The sequence below is a fragment of the Schistocerca serialis genome, chromosome 5 (genome assembly GCF_023864345.2).
Source record: "Schistocerca serialis cubense isolate TAMUIC-IGC-003099 chromosome 5, iqSchSeri2.2, whole genome shotgun sequence".
Lineage (NCBI taxonomy): Eukaryota > Metazoa > Arthropoda > Insecta > Orthoptera > Acrididae > Schistocerca > Schistocerca serialis.
Window position 1 is genome coordinate 223917596 of NC_064642.1, and position 14676 is coordinate 223932271.

Here is a 14676-nt window from a genome sequence, read left to right on the forward strand (position 1 = left end):
GGGGGTTTACTATGTGGTGTTCTGTATCTGCCTACTGTGAAGCTAACACTACAGTACGACACAGATGTTTTTACTTTCTCCTGTGCTCTCTTTTCCCTTGTTTTCTAATTTATTTTCTCGCTATGAAATACTTTTTATGAATGAGTTTTGTTTGCTTTGTTTCTATGTAAAACTTAGTTTCCGTTACGTCATGGAATTGCTCTTAATGGAATTGTTATTTTCATTTTTTGATTTTTGCACGTTTACTAACATATTACGCAGAACTGTTTCCCATGAACAGAACAACATGAAGTAGTAGTTTTATATGAAATTGTAAATAGATACAATTGAATATTTGAAAGTGTAATGTTAAACGAGACAGGCTGAGCTACAGAAACATATCGATGGGTTGACAGAGAAAACCAAAGAGTCTGGTGCGAGAACAGGGGGTGATCGTCATGGGGCGTGAATGCAAGTGTACTGTGTGTGTGGCTGGTTTAATTATTGTTTGATCTCTGATGTGCTTTTGTGATTTCGGTGTGCATTGTCGATAAGGAGCTAAAAACCCAAAGACCTGCTACTCGGCACATTAATCTAAAAACTAAGATGTGCAATTTCCGAGTCGCTTGGATACCACACGTGTATGAATTTCATTGTAGACACCGCAGACTTTAATATATACCACTGACCGTAAAATTAAACTGGAAATACCGCAATGAGTATTCTTGTCGTGAATTGATATTCAGCACATTGATCTTGAATATGCCGTGCGCATATCGGCGTGTGACTAATATGAGACTACGGTTATTCTATTACCAAGTACGGATAGTTTAGCACGTACTACGGCCTGTTAAATCAAATTAAAAAGATACTAATGTACTTTCTCATTGCGGACCATGGGACTGTGAGATGCTGCGAGCCAGGAACGAACTGGCAACAAAAATTCAAAACTTTGCCTACAAATGGATAATGAATGTTACAAGGTCAGCATACGTCCCTGCAAATACCATGAAACATTTCTCATCTATGTCGCTGGATATAGACACGCAAACTGAAAGGGACTTACAAACACCGCACGTTACGGTCAAGAGGATTAGCGGAATGACGTTAGTTACTGGATTGCACACTCACGGGTTATAGACAAACAATGCGGGCGTCGACGACTCACCGACACGACAAGGTAAGTGAAGGTTTAAATGCGAACATTTTTAGGTTAGGCTTTACCGTGACTGTTACTGACATTAAATGAAAAAAAAAGTTCACTGTTACCAGTCACCGTTTTATTTATTTCCACGACGCGTTTCGAAGGTTTAAACCTCCATCATCGGGTGGATTTACATTAGTAAGTATTACATTTGTGTGTGTGTTGTGTTACGATTTTTGGAGGAACTTGTGGCACTGCCTAGTGGAGAAACGAAACGCTATTTCAGAATATGGTTTAGGATTACTTTGGACGAAAAATTAAACTGATATCTAACGGTAAACTTTAAATAAGTAAACTACAGTACCTTCAGTGATCACAGGTTCCTTTTGCTGTCGTAACACGTCACATGTATACTGCCACATTTGTAAACAAATGGTGTCTGGAATCAGCTGGGTGCAAGGTTCGTATAGCAGAAGTGAAGACATAATCGCAAAGTGCAAAGAATATACATCATAACAATATTATTACAGAATAATTGCTTTAAGCATTTAGCGGTGTTTGTTTTGAGGTGTCAAATATACTCTTTTCTCTCTCTCTCTCTCTCTCTCTCTCTCTCTCTCTCTCTCCCTCTCCCTCTCTCTCTCTCTCTCTCTCCCTCTCCCTTTCACTCACTCACACACACACACACACACACACACACACACACACACACACACACACACACACTTTTTCTCTCTCTCTCTACCTCTCCTTCTGCCTCCAGCCCCTCACTTCACATCTGTTTATTAACCCAATCAAAGAGTGTAATGTAAGTATGGTTTTACTGTTGTAGCCAATATGATCATTGTAATTATAGGCTGTAACATTTCACCTAATTGTTATCAATAAGTATGAAGTTTAAGCCATTTTAACATTTCACCTGATTGTATAAACGAGTACGAATGTTTGCTGTTTTAACTTGTCAGAATTGGAGTTATATACCACCTGAAGTACACACACATATATTTGACACCTCAAAACAAACACCGCTAAATGCTTAAAGCAATTATTCTGTAATAATATTGTTATGATGTATATTCTTTGCACTTTGCGATTATGTCTTCACTTCTGCTATACGAACCTTGCACCCAGCTGATTCCAGACACCATATTTGTTTACAAATGTGGCAGTATACATGTGATGTGTTACGACAGCAAAAGGAACCTGTGATCACTGAAGGTACTGTAGTTTACTTATTTAAAGTTTACCATTAGATATCCGTTTAATTTTTCGTCCAAAGTAATCCTAAACCATATTCTGAAATAGCGTTTCGTTTCTCCACTAGGCAGTGCCACAAGTTCCTCCAAAAATCGTAACACAACACACACACAAATGTAATACTTACTAATGTAAATCCACCCGATGATGGAGGTTTAAACCTTCGAAACGCGTCGTGGAAATAAATAAAACGGTGACTGGTAACAGTGAACTTTTTGTTTCATTTAAGTGAAGGTTGACTATATACCTGCCGGCCGCGGTGGTCTAGCGGTTCTGGCGCTGCAGTCCGGAACCGCGGGACTGCTACGGTCGCAGGTTCGAATCCTGCCTCGGGCATGGGTGTGTGTGATATCCTTAGGTTAGTTAGGTTTAAGTAGTTGTAAGTTATAGGGGACTTATGACCTAAGATGTTGAGTCCCATAGTGCTCAGAGCCATTTGAACCATTTTTTTGACTATGTACCTGGAAAGTTGAACCCTCGCAAACTGTCACTGCAAACTGCTTTGCATTAAATTTTTGTGTTAAACTTATGTGAGCTCTTCGCTGTTACTGCCTTTCAAGTACTGAAGTTCCGCTTAACTTCGAACAGAATTTTCTGGTACTTTTTAAAATAAAGATTAGTATCAGTTTCGTGGTTTGAATGAATTTCTGTATTTCGGAAGCCATTTCTTTGCAAGTCTCGTTCTTCCAATCGCGTTCTCATTATTTCAATTACTATCAAAATCATCACTCTCTATTTGTTGTTAATGTTTAAATAAACATGTATATCTATTTACGTTGTCCGTGAGGGTTATTTTCTGAATTCCCATGTTGCCTTGCAAATAGGAACATTGTGCAGCCTTAGTAGACAGCTGCCAACGACAAGTAGCCAGTGTGCTCGGAGAAACCTTCGATTTTGGAACGAACGTTAACACCCATCCCGCTGTAGTTTTATGAGCGTTGCTTCTGCGTTTGTACGTGATACTCAGTTAATCCTGGGGAGAGTTAAATAACCTTGGTTTCACTTACCTGAAAATTATGTGAGATATCGGGGGAGATGTAGGAAGCTTTCGCCACTTTTATTATAAGTGTATGGTCATTTCTAGTTAGGTTAATAATCGAGGGCATCCCGTTTCGTCACACGAGGGTCACTTGTGGGCAGGCAGAGTAACGCTGCAGTATGTATTCCACAATGTGTGAAGGTGGTTGCTTAGTCCCGATATTTGAGATAATCCGGTTTTATCAACAAACCAACTATGCCACTGACGGAGAAATCGTAACTCTTTAAGGATTGGTGGATGACATTTTCTAGCTGCGAAACACAGATTTTTCATTCTTATTGAAAATATGGTCTTGCCCGTATGAGGCAAAACAAGATGGGAGTGCTTTGGCTTCCGTCTCAGCCGGGACAGAAGACTTTAAAAGCAGCTCTCCACTATGGCAGGGTTTGAGGGTGGTCAGACTTGAATACACGGTAGAACACTTCTAGGTGCGCACTTGATGGCTGCCAGTCAAGCCATTAGCAGTCTACTCGCGTTACGTCAACGAGTATGGTGAGAGTATCTTGCAGCGATAAGGCGTTGGACAAAGGGGTTTAACATCACTTTCCGTTTAGCCTACGCATTTTTGACAGTAAATTTACAATTCCATGGAGAACTTCAATTCCTTTTTCAAGTCACACAATCACTGTTATTAACGCATAGGCCATATGCCGTAAATTCATTAGGACGGGGAAACGATGTATAGCAAACTCCTATTTCCCACCAATAAACTTTGCCAACCATCCTTTGGTTTATATCAGTTATATCGACATCAGTATCTTACTGTTCATGAAATAATTAAATCTTAAGCTTTCTTTTCTTTATTTATACAACATTTTTGTTTTATAAATTGAGAGTACGCTCAATGAGACCTGGTACCAAGGAAAGCAGGATTTAGTTGCGATTGTGGACGGGGCCGTAATCAATTACTATTAGTTAGTTTATTTTTCAATCACGTACACTTTGTTTGGAAACAACAACAGGGCCGGCTGGTGTGGACGAGCGGTTCTAGGCGCTTCAGTCCGGAACCGCGCGATTGCTAGCGTCGCAGGTTCGAATCCTGCCTCGGGCATGGATGTGTGTGATGTCCTTAGGTTAATTAGGTTTAAGTAGCTGTAAGTTCTAGGGGACTGATGACCTCAAATGTTAAGTCCCATAGTGCTCAGAGCCATTTGAACCTTTTTTGAAACAACAACAAGTAAAACGTGGCAGTAAATTAAGAGGTGTTCCACGACTGAAGGCCTTAATGACAACAAAGGAAATACTATTTCTCGGCTAAAGGCCCTTATAGTAATTATTTTGAAACAGTTTCAAGGCTGATGGCTTGAATATCAATCCTTTAAGAACCAGTTAAACATCTTCAAAATTGAAATTTCAGTTATCAATTTTAAAAAATCATAAAATCTGACCAAGCCAAGGGGAAAGGAGGTGAGACACAGACGTTGCTCCAAGGATCGACCTGGGAAAGTCCCTCAAAACTACGCAAGCGATGAGACGGGCAGCCAAGAGTTGCATTCACGTCAAGAGATGGTAGCTCAGACTAGTGGTTGTTTAAACGCATGACCAGTAATCATTTGCCGAATCCACATAACGTCGGATGACCAATGCAACGATGGAATAACACAACCAAGACGGAACCGGCGGTCAGCACTAAGTCTTAAAACTCCGGTGTTTGGAGCATCTGGAAGCAGAAAGGAACAACTGGTACAAGAGTAGGGAAAAGAAAACACCACCTGGCCCACAAATCAAAACGCTGTCGAACTACACGCCTTACCGGACAGCAGCGGCAAGGTAAGGAACAGTACACTGCTGTAACATACACTGAGCTCCAGGGCAGGTAACTGGGGGGTTAGCGGCCATTAGGCAGGAAAAATACCATTGGTTGAACTTCAAAGATAACAACATATGGAATTCAACAATTAATAATAAGAAGTGGAGGAAGGCTAATTAGGTTCGCCTACCCCAAACACTCCACTCGCTTCTCTTCATCTCGGTGACACTGTGAGCAGCAACAAGCAAGCAAGTGGCGAGATCTTACAAAGGTGGAGGTTTCACTATTTGAATTAAGGTCCACTCAGCTTAACTTCCTGGGTCCGGTTGACAACGAGGTTGTACCCCTCGCGACTACAGCCCTTCCAACCGGCAGTGCATGTGTGCCGCCAGTGGTCCCGCCATGTTCCTGCGTAGGGCGGACCTGGCTGCTCATCCGTCCACCATCCAACTGCCGACTCACACGACACACACAGAAACACCACCACGTCACCCCAAAGGTAGTACCACCGTTACTAGATATCGATAACCGCCGCTGCTGCCACTAGAACCGCATTCTCTTAGGGCGTTGATTTAATCCGTTGTACACATTTAATGCAGCGCTGATTCTTAAGAGTGAATCTGACCCACAGTTAATTCTGACACAAGTTACTTTTCATGAGACTGGGGTTCCACAAATTCAATACAATAAGGATTTTTGCATGCTTCGGCTTTGAGAGGATTTCTGTTCAGATATATTCGAAAATTTCAAACTGCCGCGTCTACCAACAAAAGACTAAAAAATATTTTAGATTTAATAAAATAATAACTAGTTGCAGTGGACGTGGCATGTAAGTCGAGTGTCAAATTATGCCCTGTATCGTGTAAGAGTAGAACTACAGGAAACTGCAGACGTTGTTAGCGTTCGTTGGACGCACGATGCACTACTTATAGGCCCTGTTGACAAACATCTAGATACGGCTTTGGAGTGCCTTCCAAAGAAAGGATGGTAGACGTCGAAGAAACCGGTGCTTTTAGGTGTGTATTGCTCCATGAGCGTCTTTTCCTTGGATATTTTTCAGGTGGACGCAGATTTCTAATTCTTCACATGTGCCCATAAAGTATCCGTACTCCAGTGTATGAAGGAAAACGGGGGTATTTTATACGTTGTTCGCCGCGTGATTCTCTTCCATGAGGTGAGCTGCAAAGATGGATTTTCTTCCTACTTGCTTATATCGTCTTTTAAAATTGCTTCCCATTTATATGATGTAGCTAGCTAGTCTTGCAGAATGAGGACAGCGTCCAAACATGTAGAAACAAATACTCTAAGACTGATCTCACGAGGAGCTTCTTCTATGCAGTTTGACAGAACCCGCCAAACAAGTGCAATTCATCCATTCGCCCATCCCACTGCTGATTGTACTTGTTCGTCCCATGTCATTGAGGTTCGGCCCCAATTACGAACATTAAATGTGCATGTAAACATCCCTCATTCTGTTCCAGGTCACACATCTTCACAACCTGTCGTACCTGATACGACGAGCAATGTAGAGGTGATTTTCATTTCTATATCGTGGATCGAAAAATTAATTTTGAACATTTTTCGTTAATATATGTAGGATTCCAACTGTGAAAGCACACTTCGTGTCTTGCAGAAGAGGAAAAACTTTTCAATATTCAGTTTCGCGTCGCTTGTGCCCTTTGGAACTGTTACAGCCACGTAACTACGACTAGTTGTGCACTTGCAACCTAAAGTTGAGTGGTATTACAAGATAATGTTACGAATAACTCTACAATATTCGAAAAGTGATACCTTCCATGAGAAAGAACTCGTTTATTACACGGCGAAATTTCTTTCGCAATTAAGCCTTCTCTTAAATCGGTTTACGCGATCCCTTTCTTCGCTGGGTTATCTGCATTTAGATAGATTCTGCGTTTCTTCCGCTCCAGGAACGTATACCTGGAATCGTTAAATGAAATCTTTACTTCGATATTCGGGAAATTACCTTTTTATTGCATGTTACATCGCCTTTAAAATGAATAACTTTACAGCCGTCTGCTATCAGAAAAATTTAAAGCAAAAACTCCATACTAACTGCGTCTGAAATTTCCATAATTACGTAAATGTCCCCCGAAATCCGTTCTGTGGGTTCATTTCTGTCGTTTGCGTTGATGACGGAGCGTTAAACCCCTATCAGCGTCACATTTTCATTCGTCAGTTCGCTAAGTCACAAGAAATTAAGGCAACCAAGCGACATGACTAATATTTCCGTGTTAGGCAGTTATAAGAGAGCATTTTCAATTCCATCAACACTAGCTCTCGATGACGCGCTACCTAATTCACACCTTCACCCAGTACCTAACGGTGCTGGACTTTCCTTATCCCAACGATTTCTGTTTTCCGTCAGGTGCATACCAAGTTCGATCGAAACTGCTACAGTCGTTTCATGTTTCTCCGTCCCTGTCCGGCAAATAACGTGTCGCTGTTATTATGTCTAATGTGCAGCAACGTATGTTGAAATTGGTCTAGGCATTCGAGAGCTATGATTAAAGACACATACATCCATTTCAGTACAAAGTGCATCATAGTCAATATGAAGAACTGGCGGAGGTAAAATATACGGTAACAGAAGAAATAACTTTGCAGTAAACACAGGTCCGTAAACGAATTGTTTTTGAGAAAGCCCCAGATGTGAGGTTTCGAGCCGCCACTGACATCTGTATGATACACTGTCACAATCGGTGCAAATGTATGTGAAGTACACTGAGTAGACAAAAAGACATGGGATAGCGATATGCACATAAACAAATAGCCGTAGTACCGCGTACACGAGGTTAAAGAGGCAGTGTATTGGCGGAGCTGTCATATGTACTCAGGCGATTCGTGTGAAAGCGTTTCCGACGTGATTATGACCGTACGACGGGAATTAACAGACTTTGACCGCGGAATGATAGTTGGAGTGACACGCATAGGACAGTCCATTTCGAAAAGCATTGGGGAATTCACTATTGCGAGATTCAGAGCGTCAAGAGTGTGCCGAGGGTACCAAATCTGAGGCATTATCTTCCACCACTAACAACGCAGTGCCCAATGGCCTTTACTTAAAGAGTGCCAGTGCTAACAGACAAGCAACTCTACGTGAAATAACCGCGGAACTCAATGTGGGACGTACGACGAATGTATCATTTAGGACAGCGTGGAGAAATTTGGCGTCAATGGGCTATGGCAGCGACCAACCGACGCGAGTGGCATCGTCTGCAGCGTCTCTCCTGCGATCGAGACAGTGTCAGTTGGACCATAGACGACTTCAAAATCGTGGCCAGATCAGAAGAGTCCCGATTCAAGTTGTTAAGAGCTGATGGTAGCTTTCGAGTGTGGAACATACTCCAAGAAGCCATGGACCCAGGTTTCAACAAGGTACGGTGCAGGCAGCTTGTGGCTCCATAATGACGTGGTCAGTGTTTAATTGGACTGCACTGGGTCCTCCGGTCCAACTGAACCTATCATTGCCTTGAAATGGTTACGTCCGGCTACTTGGAGAACATTTGCAGCCATTCACTGACTTCATGTTCCCAGACAACAATGTCATGTCACCGGGCGACAGATGTTCACGATTGGTTTGGAGAACATTCTGGACAAATCGAGCGCATTATTCGGTCACTCACATCGCCTGGCATAAATCTCATCGAAAACTGATGCGACATAATCGAGAGGTTAGTTCGTGCACATCATCCTACACTGGCAATACTTTCGCAATTAATGACGGCGATAGAGGCAAACATGGCTCAATACATCTGCAGGAGGCATCCCAAGACTTATTGAGTCCATGTCACTTCGAACTGCTGTACTAAGCCGGGTAGCAGATGTTCCGACACAGTATTAGAAGTATATCATGACTTCCGTCACCTGAGTTTATAATCTTTTAGACATAGTCTCCATTTAATGGGCTGAAATTTCACCCAAGGCCCATAGTTGGATAATGTAGTACAAGTATCAACAGGTATCAACACTTTTTACTGCTGATGTAAGAGATCTAAGGAGGCTAATCGACCTGTGATGGATACGTCGAGCGGGATCTGTACCTTGGTATTCGAAATAGTCTCTCCTCAGTTCTAAGAACTCTAACAGATAAAACTGTAGAAGAACCTGAAGGAGAAGTAAGAGCCAAGCACTGCAACGTGACCACAACCAGACAGCGTAAGCTGGTCACTGAATTGGGTGATCAGCTACTGTGTCGTCAGACCATGAGGGCATGAACCAACCAACAGCCTGGCGCCACGTAATCGACTCAGCTTGGTCAAACTTACTGCCACCACCACTGCTTCTGGATATTGACACTGCAGATTCTTTGACGTGACACATAATCACCGCTGCTACCGATGAGTCAGCAGGGAAAAGCAGTATTAATCAACGGCTGATCACTGTTTGACCAGCTGGGCTGTAAATGGGGCCCAATCTGTATCAGTCGGCCCTGTCGCCTTACCTCTTCAGCTAATAACAGGACGCTAAGCTGGGACCTCTGCCTGTTTGCCCAGCCCGGGCACACAACGCCACAACAGCTGCCCATGTTCTTCAGCAGCAGTCCACAGATTGACTCCGGGAAACGCTGTCGCCGACTAGCTGGGACGCTGTGATATTCTTCAGCAAAGAAGACCTGCTGACCGCTGGTGACCGCACTGTGGCCACACCCTCCTGTCTCAGTTCCCCCCTCAAACCGGACAGCCCGAGCACACCGCTCGCCGCATGTCATTGCCTGCTGTTCAGTGCGGAATATTACGTGAATAAGGATATGCACTTGAATGACTGCACTTGCTGGATGATCATGAAGCGTTGAATAAATGATGGCGTTTACTCGTACGTCCAGTACTGGTCTGTCTCCCAAATCACCTGCGGACGTTACCATGCCCACAGGAAGTTAAAAAAATGGTTCAAATGGCTCTGAGCACTATGGGACTTAACATCTATGGTCATCAGTCCCCTACAACTTAGAACTACTTAAACCTAACTAACCTAAGGACATCACACACATCCATGCCCGAGTCAGGATTCGAAACTGCGACCGTAGCAGTCGCGCGGATCCGGACCGAGCGCCTAGAACCGCTAGACCACCGCGGCCGGCCCCACAGGAAGACTCGAATCTGTGCTGACGGGCCAAAACTGAACGTATTTAACTCCAGTTTGCCCGCAGTTATCCCTGCGTCAAGCGTGGGGCGATTCTGCACTGATATGATACAGTTCAGGGTGTTTCAACAAGAATCATCCGATTTAAATGCGTTTTGTGTTCTACGTTTTGCGCAGAGCGGGTCAGTAATAACTGTTCAGCGTGACGGTACTAGGAATGGTGTGGATCATCCTACAGCACAGAGCATTAGACGATGGCATGAAAAATTCCGAGAAACAGATTGTTTGTGCAAATACAAATCGCCGGGCTGTCCCCGAGTGTCTGACACAGACGTCGAACGCATCCTGTCATAGTTTCACAAGGAGTCCACAGAGATCTGTTCGTCGTGCAGCTTGACAGCTCAGCATGCACCCGATATTCGTCTGGCGTGTGTTGCGTCGACGTTTACACATGAAACCACACAAAATTCAGGTTCTGCAACCTCTTCGTGAAGGTGGAAAACAACAGTGTGTGGATTTCCATAATTTCGTTCTTGATAAGATGGAGGATGACAGTTTTCTTCCACTCTTACTGTTTAACGACGAGACAAAATTATATTTATATGGGAAGGTGAACCATCATAATGAGAGGATATGGGGAACGGAACAACACATTAAGTCGTACAATGTAAGAGAGACTCTCTAAAACTTAACGTGCTTTGTGCAGTTTCACGGGAAAAGGTGTATGGTCCATTTTTCTTTGCCGAGGACACTGTTACAGGAAGCACATATATCGATATGCTTGAGAACCTCCTTGTCCCTCAGTTTGGGACAGATCCGAATGACTTCATTTACCTACAGTATGGGTCACCACCACACTGGCATCTGGAAGTGCAGGAATTTTTAAATCTAATGATTACTGAATGATGGATAGATCGCACTGGACCAAATGATTCAGCTGTACATTACTGGCCTCCCAGGTCACCGGGCCTGACTGTATGAGATTGATTGCAGTGTGGGAACAGTTTGAATAACTCACTGTGATATGCCGTGCATTTCAAGCGGGGCATATTGAACACTTATGAAAGGGTATGAAAAAAACTTTTGGGTTTCCCGTTCTTCAAAAAAAACAAAATTCATTGTATAAGTTTATTAGTTTCGGATGATTCTTTTTAATACACACTGTATTTTTCTACGTTTAGTCATCTCAAAAGTGAAGTGCACCCAACTCTCCCACTGATTCGGACGAAGAACTATTGCAGCGTTTTTATGAGATAATCTGGGGGATGTCTGAAACAATTTGTAATGCTGTGTACGGGTCTTCTGGGTACAACAGCTCGCACACGTCATATTAGGTTTAGGAGCTCCGACGTGGACCTAAGAACTGTGACGGTAAAAAAAAAACGTTAGTGACACACACGCATATTCACTTTGCTGGTCTGCTGTACGTAAGTTGTACAGCAGTTGGATGTGCTTGTGGGCGGGTACTACTGAGCAATGGCCTGTCAAGGCATGCATTACTGAATACTATGTTAAAAGACTATGTCCGTTATGGGCGCCACACTGTAAATCTCTGTAGTAAACACTAGTCCCTATGCGAAAACTGTAGGCAACATCATTCGTAGACCAAGTCTCACATGCTGATCTTCACTACAAACAATGAAGAGAAACAGTAGAAGTCCATACTAGAGCTGTCAATGGCCAATGCTGAACATACACTGTACGTTGCTGTTCGTGGCCAATGCTTATCATAACGTGGAAGTCCATATCATTGGTGGCGGCGCGGAGGTTGCCGATCTGGCCGCGCTTGGGGTTCGAGGCGTGCTTCAAAGCACCGCCCATAGCGCCAGTCGGAAACTGTCTTGGAGCGCCAGCTCCAGCTGCGTCCACTGGCGAAGACACAACACATAAATTGCATCCATGTAAGAGGACGACACAAGGAACACATTTTAACAGGTACGAGGTGCAGTAAATTGTAACATGTTAGATTATAAAGCAGTAGCTAGATTATAAAGTAGTATTTCTGGCTAAGAAGGTCGTGTCTGAAATGAGCCTAGTTAGATCGAGACTGCTTTCACAAATTTTTCTATGTATTTCTCTCTCACAATTTCTTCAGACATATTTTTCGCAAAAGTGATCTGGCTCACACACGTGTCCATAGTCACTGAGCGCTCCTATTTTATTTTGCTGTCAATTGTTCATCGTTTTGCTTCTGTTTGGTGTGGCGAAAATTACCGATGTTTCGTGAGGGTTACTGTGGTGTGATGTTACTGGTGGAGGTCCTATGTGTTGTATATATATATATATATATATATATATATATATATATATATATATATATATATATATAACAAGGTGTTCTATCTGCAAAAAGAAGGCTAACAGCAGGCTCACCCATCAATGGTCTACTTTCAACCATATTTCTAAACCACACTGAAAATAAAATATTCAGTGAAGTCATAGTTCCAAAACAATATAAGGTCATATACTGGTCCTATTGTGTGGACGAACTGGTTCCATGATGTGGACGACATCTGCTGCTTGACAGATGAAACAGACGCCGAAATTAAACAACTGTAAGTGACATAAACACAGTTAAGTGTGAAAGGCAGTTCACCACTGAGACAGAATCGGGCATGAAACTCAATTTCTTAGAAATCACCACACACAGCGTCATCAAGAAATACGATTTTCGAATATTCAGGAAATCGACAGCCGCGAGTACAGCCATTCAGAACCGTTCGGAATCACCCACAGATTCACAAACATTCGTGTTTGTGATAAATGCTGTACAGGTTTAAAAGAACTCCACTGGACAAATTCACTTACACACAGGAACAAAACACAATACGCCAGATAATAAACAAACTGAACAACAACGTAAAATAAGCAAATTAAAAAAATTAATAAATTACCGTCCGTAATAAAGAACCAGGAACACAAACACATGACAAACACAGGAACCAGGAACAACTTAAAAAATACACAGCATGGCAAACATTAACATATAGCAACAAAAATGTTCATAGGGTGGGGAACATTCTGATGAAACAAGGACTACAAATATCAGTCCGCACAAGCAAGATAGCACAGAAAATTCTGAACACTTAGAACGTCTCCACAAAAGAATTTTTCGTAGCTGGAATATATGAGTTAAGTTGTAGTTCATGCCAGTCTCTCTACATAGGCCAAACATACAGAAATTTCAAAACGAGATGTTCTGAACACCTCAGAGCCTCGAAAAGTAACAGTACACACTCCACTTTCTTACATGATGACGTATAATAATAACAACACACAAACATCATTCAGAATGTTCTTGAGATCCTCACAGATAGTAATAGTCCCTATCAAAACCTCGCAATAGAGGAGAACTAACTTATACGAAAATCAGTGATACAAGAAAAGAAAATCTTAAATGAGAATATGTAACTGTGCAACATGGTTCTTTTTGCAGCACTCAGCGAATTACACAAAGCCACTTTCCCACATAAAACACAGTAATAAAAAAACTCCATAAAGTATCTGATTCTGTGATGTCACATAGGAGTATGAGTAGAATATGGACAAGAAAGCACAAAAATTAGGAAATGTCGAAAAACAGTTCCTTCATAAACAGGTGAAAAATACTAGCGATATAGATTTGTAAAGCAGTGGTCATTACAACACGAAAGTGAGTCCTGGGTCGTCTAAAATTGTTGAAAAGTGACAAGAGCCTACTAAAGTGAGATTTATTAGGGCTGTGAAGAGTTATATCAGAGTAGACGGTTTAAGAAAGACATGTGGAAGAATTTGAACACATTTAATGAAGGAAACAAAACTGAGGAAAAAGGAAAAAAATTGAGTGAACATCTAGACAGAATAAAATGCGGCAGACATACCTTTTAAAGCCAGAAATTATATTCCGGCAGGCCGAAGAATTCTGGGAACGCTAAGAAAGAGATGCGCACCTTAGTAGGCAAACGTCCAGTAGTTGAAGTATTGAGGAAGAAAAATGTGGGCTCTCCCAGAGGTATATGATATGGACCATTCTGTTCGCTTTATTCTTCAGTGTAACAATTTGCTGTTTGGTCCGGGCCCGTAAATATCATCGACTCCTAAGCTTCCGGGGATACAGGCAACTGAGTGTGTTTGTTGGAGTTCCTATTGTTAGAGGAAGTGATGGGCAGGTTAGTTGTGCTGCAACGACGTCCGTGTACAGTGTAAACGTCGGTGGGTCTGTCCGACAGCCGCTTTCCATAATAACGCGAAACGTCGGTGTGACTACACGGTGATTTAGGCGACGGCGGGCATAGGGTGGCCTCGTTTCGGCGGCGAAACAGGAAATAAAAACGTGCCGTGCGCACGCCACTGCGGCACTTTGTATCGGGGCCGCGCCGGCCGCCCACACAGTAGCATCGGGACGGAAGCTTTGTTTGGGCTCCGACA

The 14676-nt window shown here is 42.6% G+C and overlaps 1 protein-coding gene across 1 annotated transcript in view; it reads right to left on the minus strand.

Annotated features, from left to right (window-relative positions):
- The window catches only part of LOC126481098 (uncharacterized), a 1059355-nt gene extending 1045096 nt beyond the window's left edge, over positions 1 to 14259 (minus strand). Inside the window, exon 1 of the mRNA XM_050104617.1 lies at positions 14130 to 14259. The gene's annotated coding sequence lies outside the window, so the exon portion shown is untranslated. The remainder of the gene's footprint in view (positions 1 to 14129) is intronic.
- Positions 14260 to 14676: the final 417 nt, after the last annotated feature.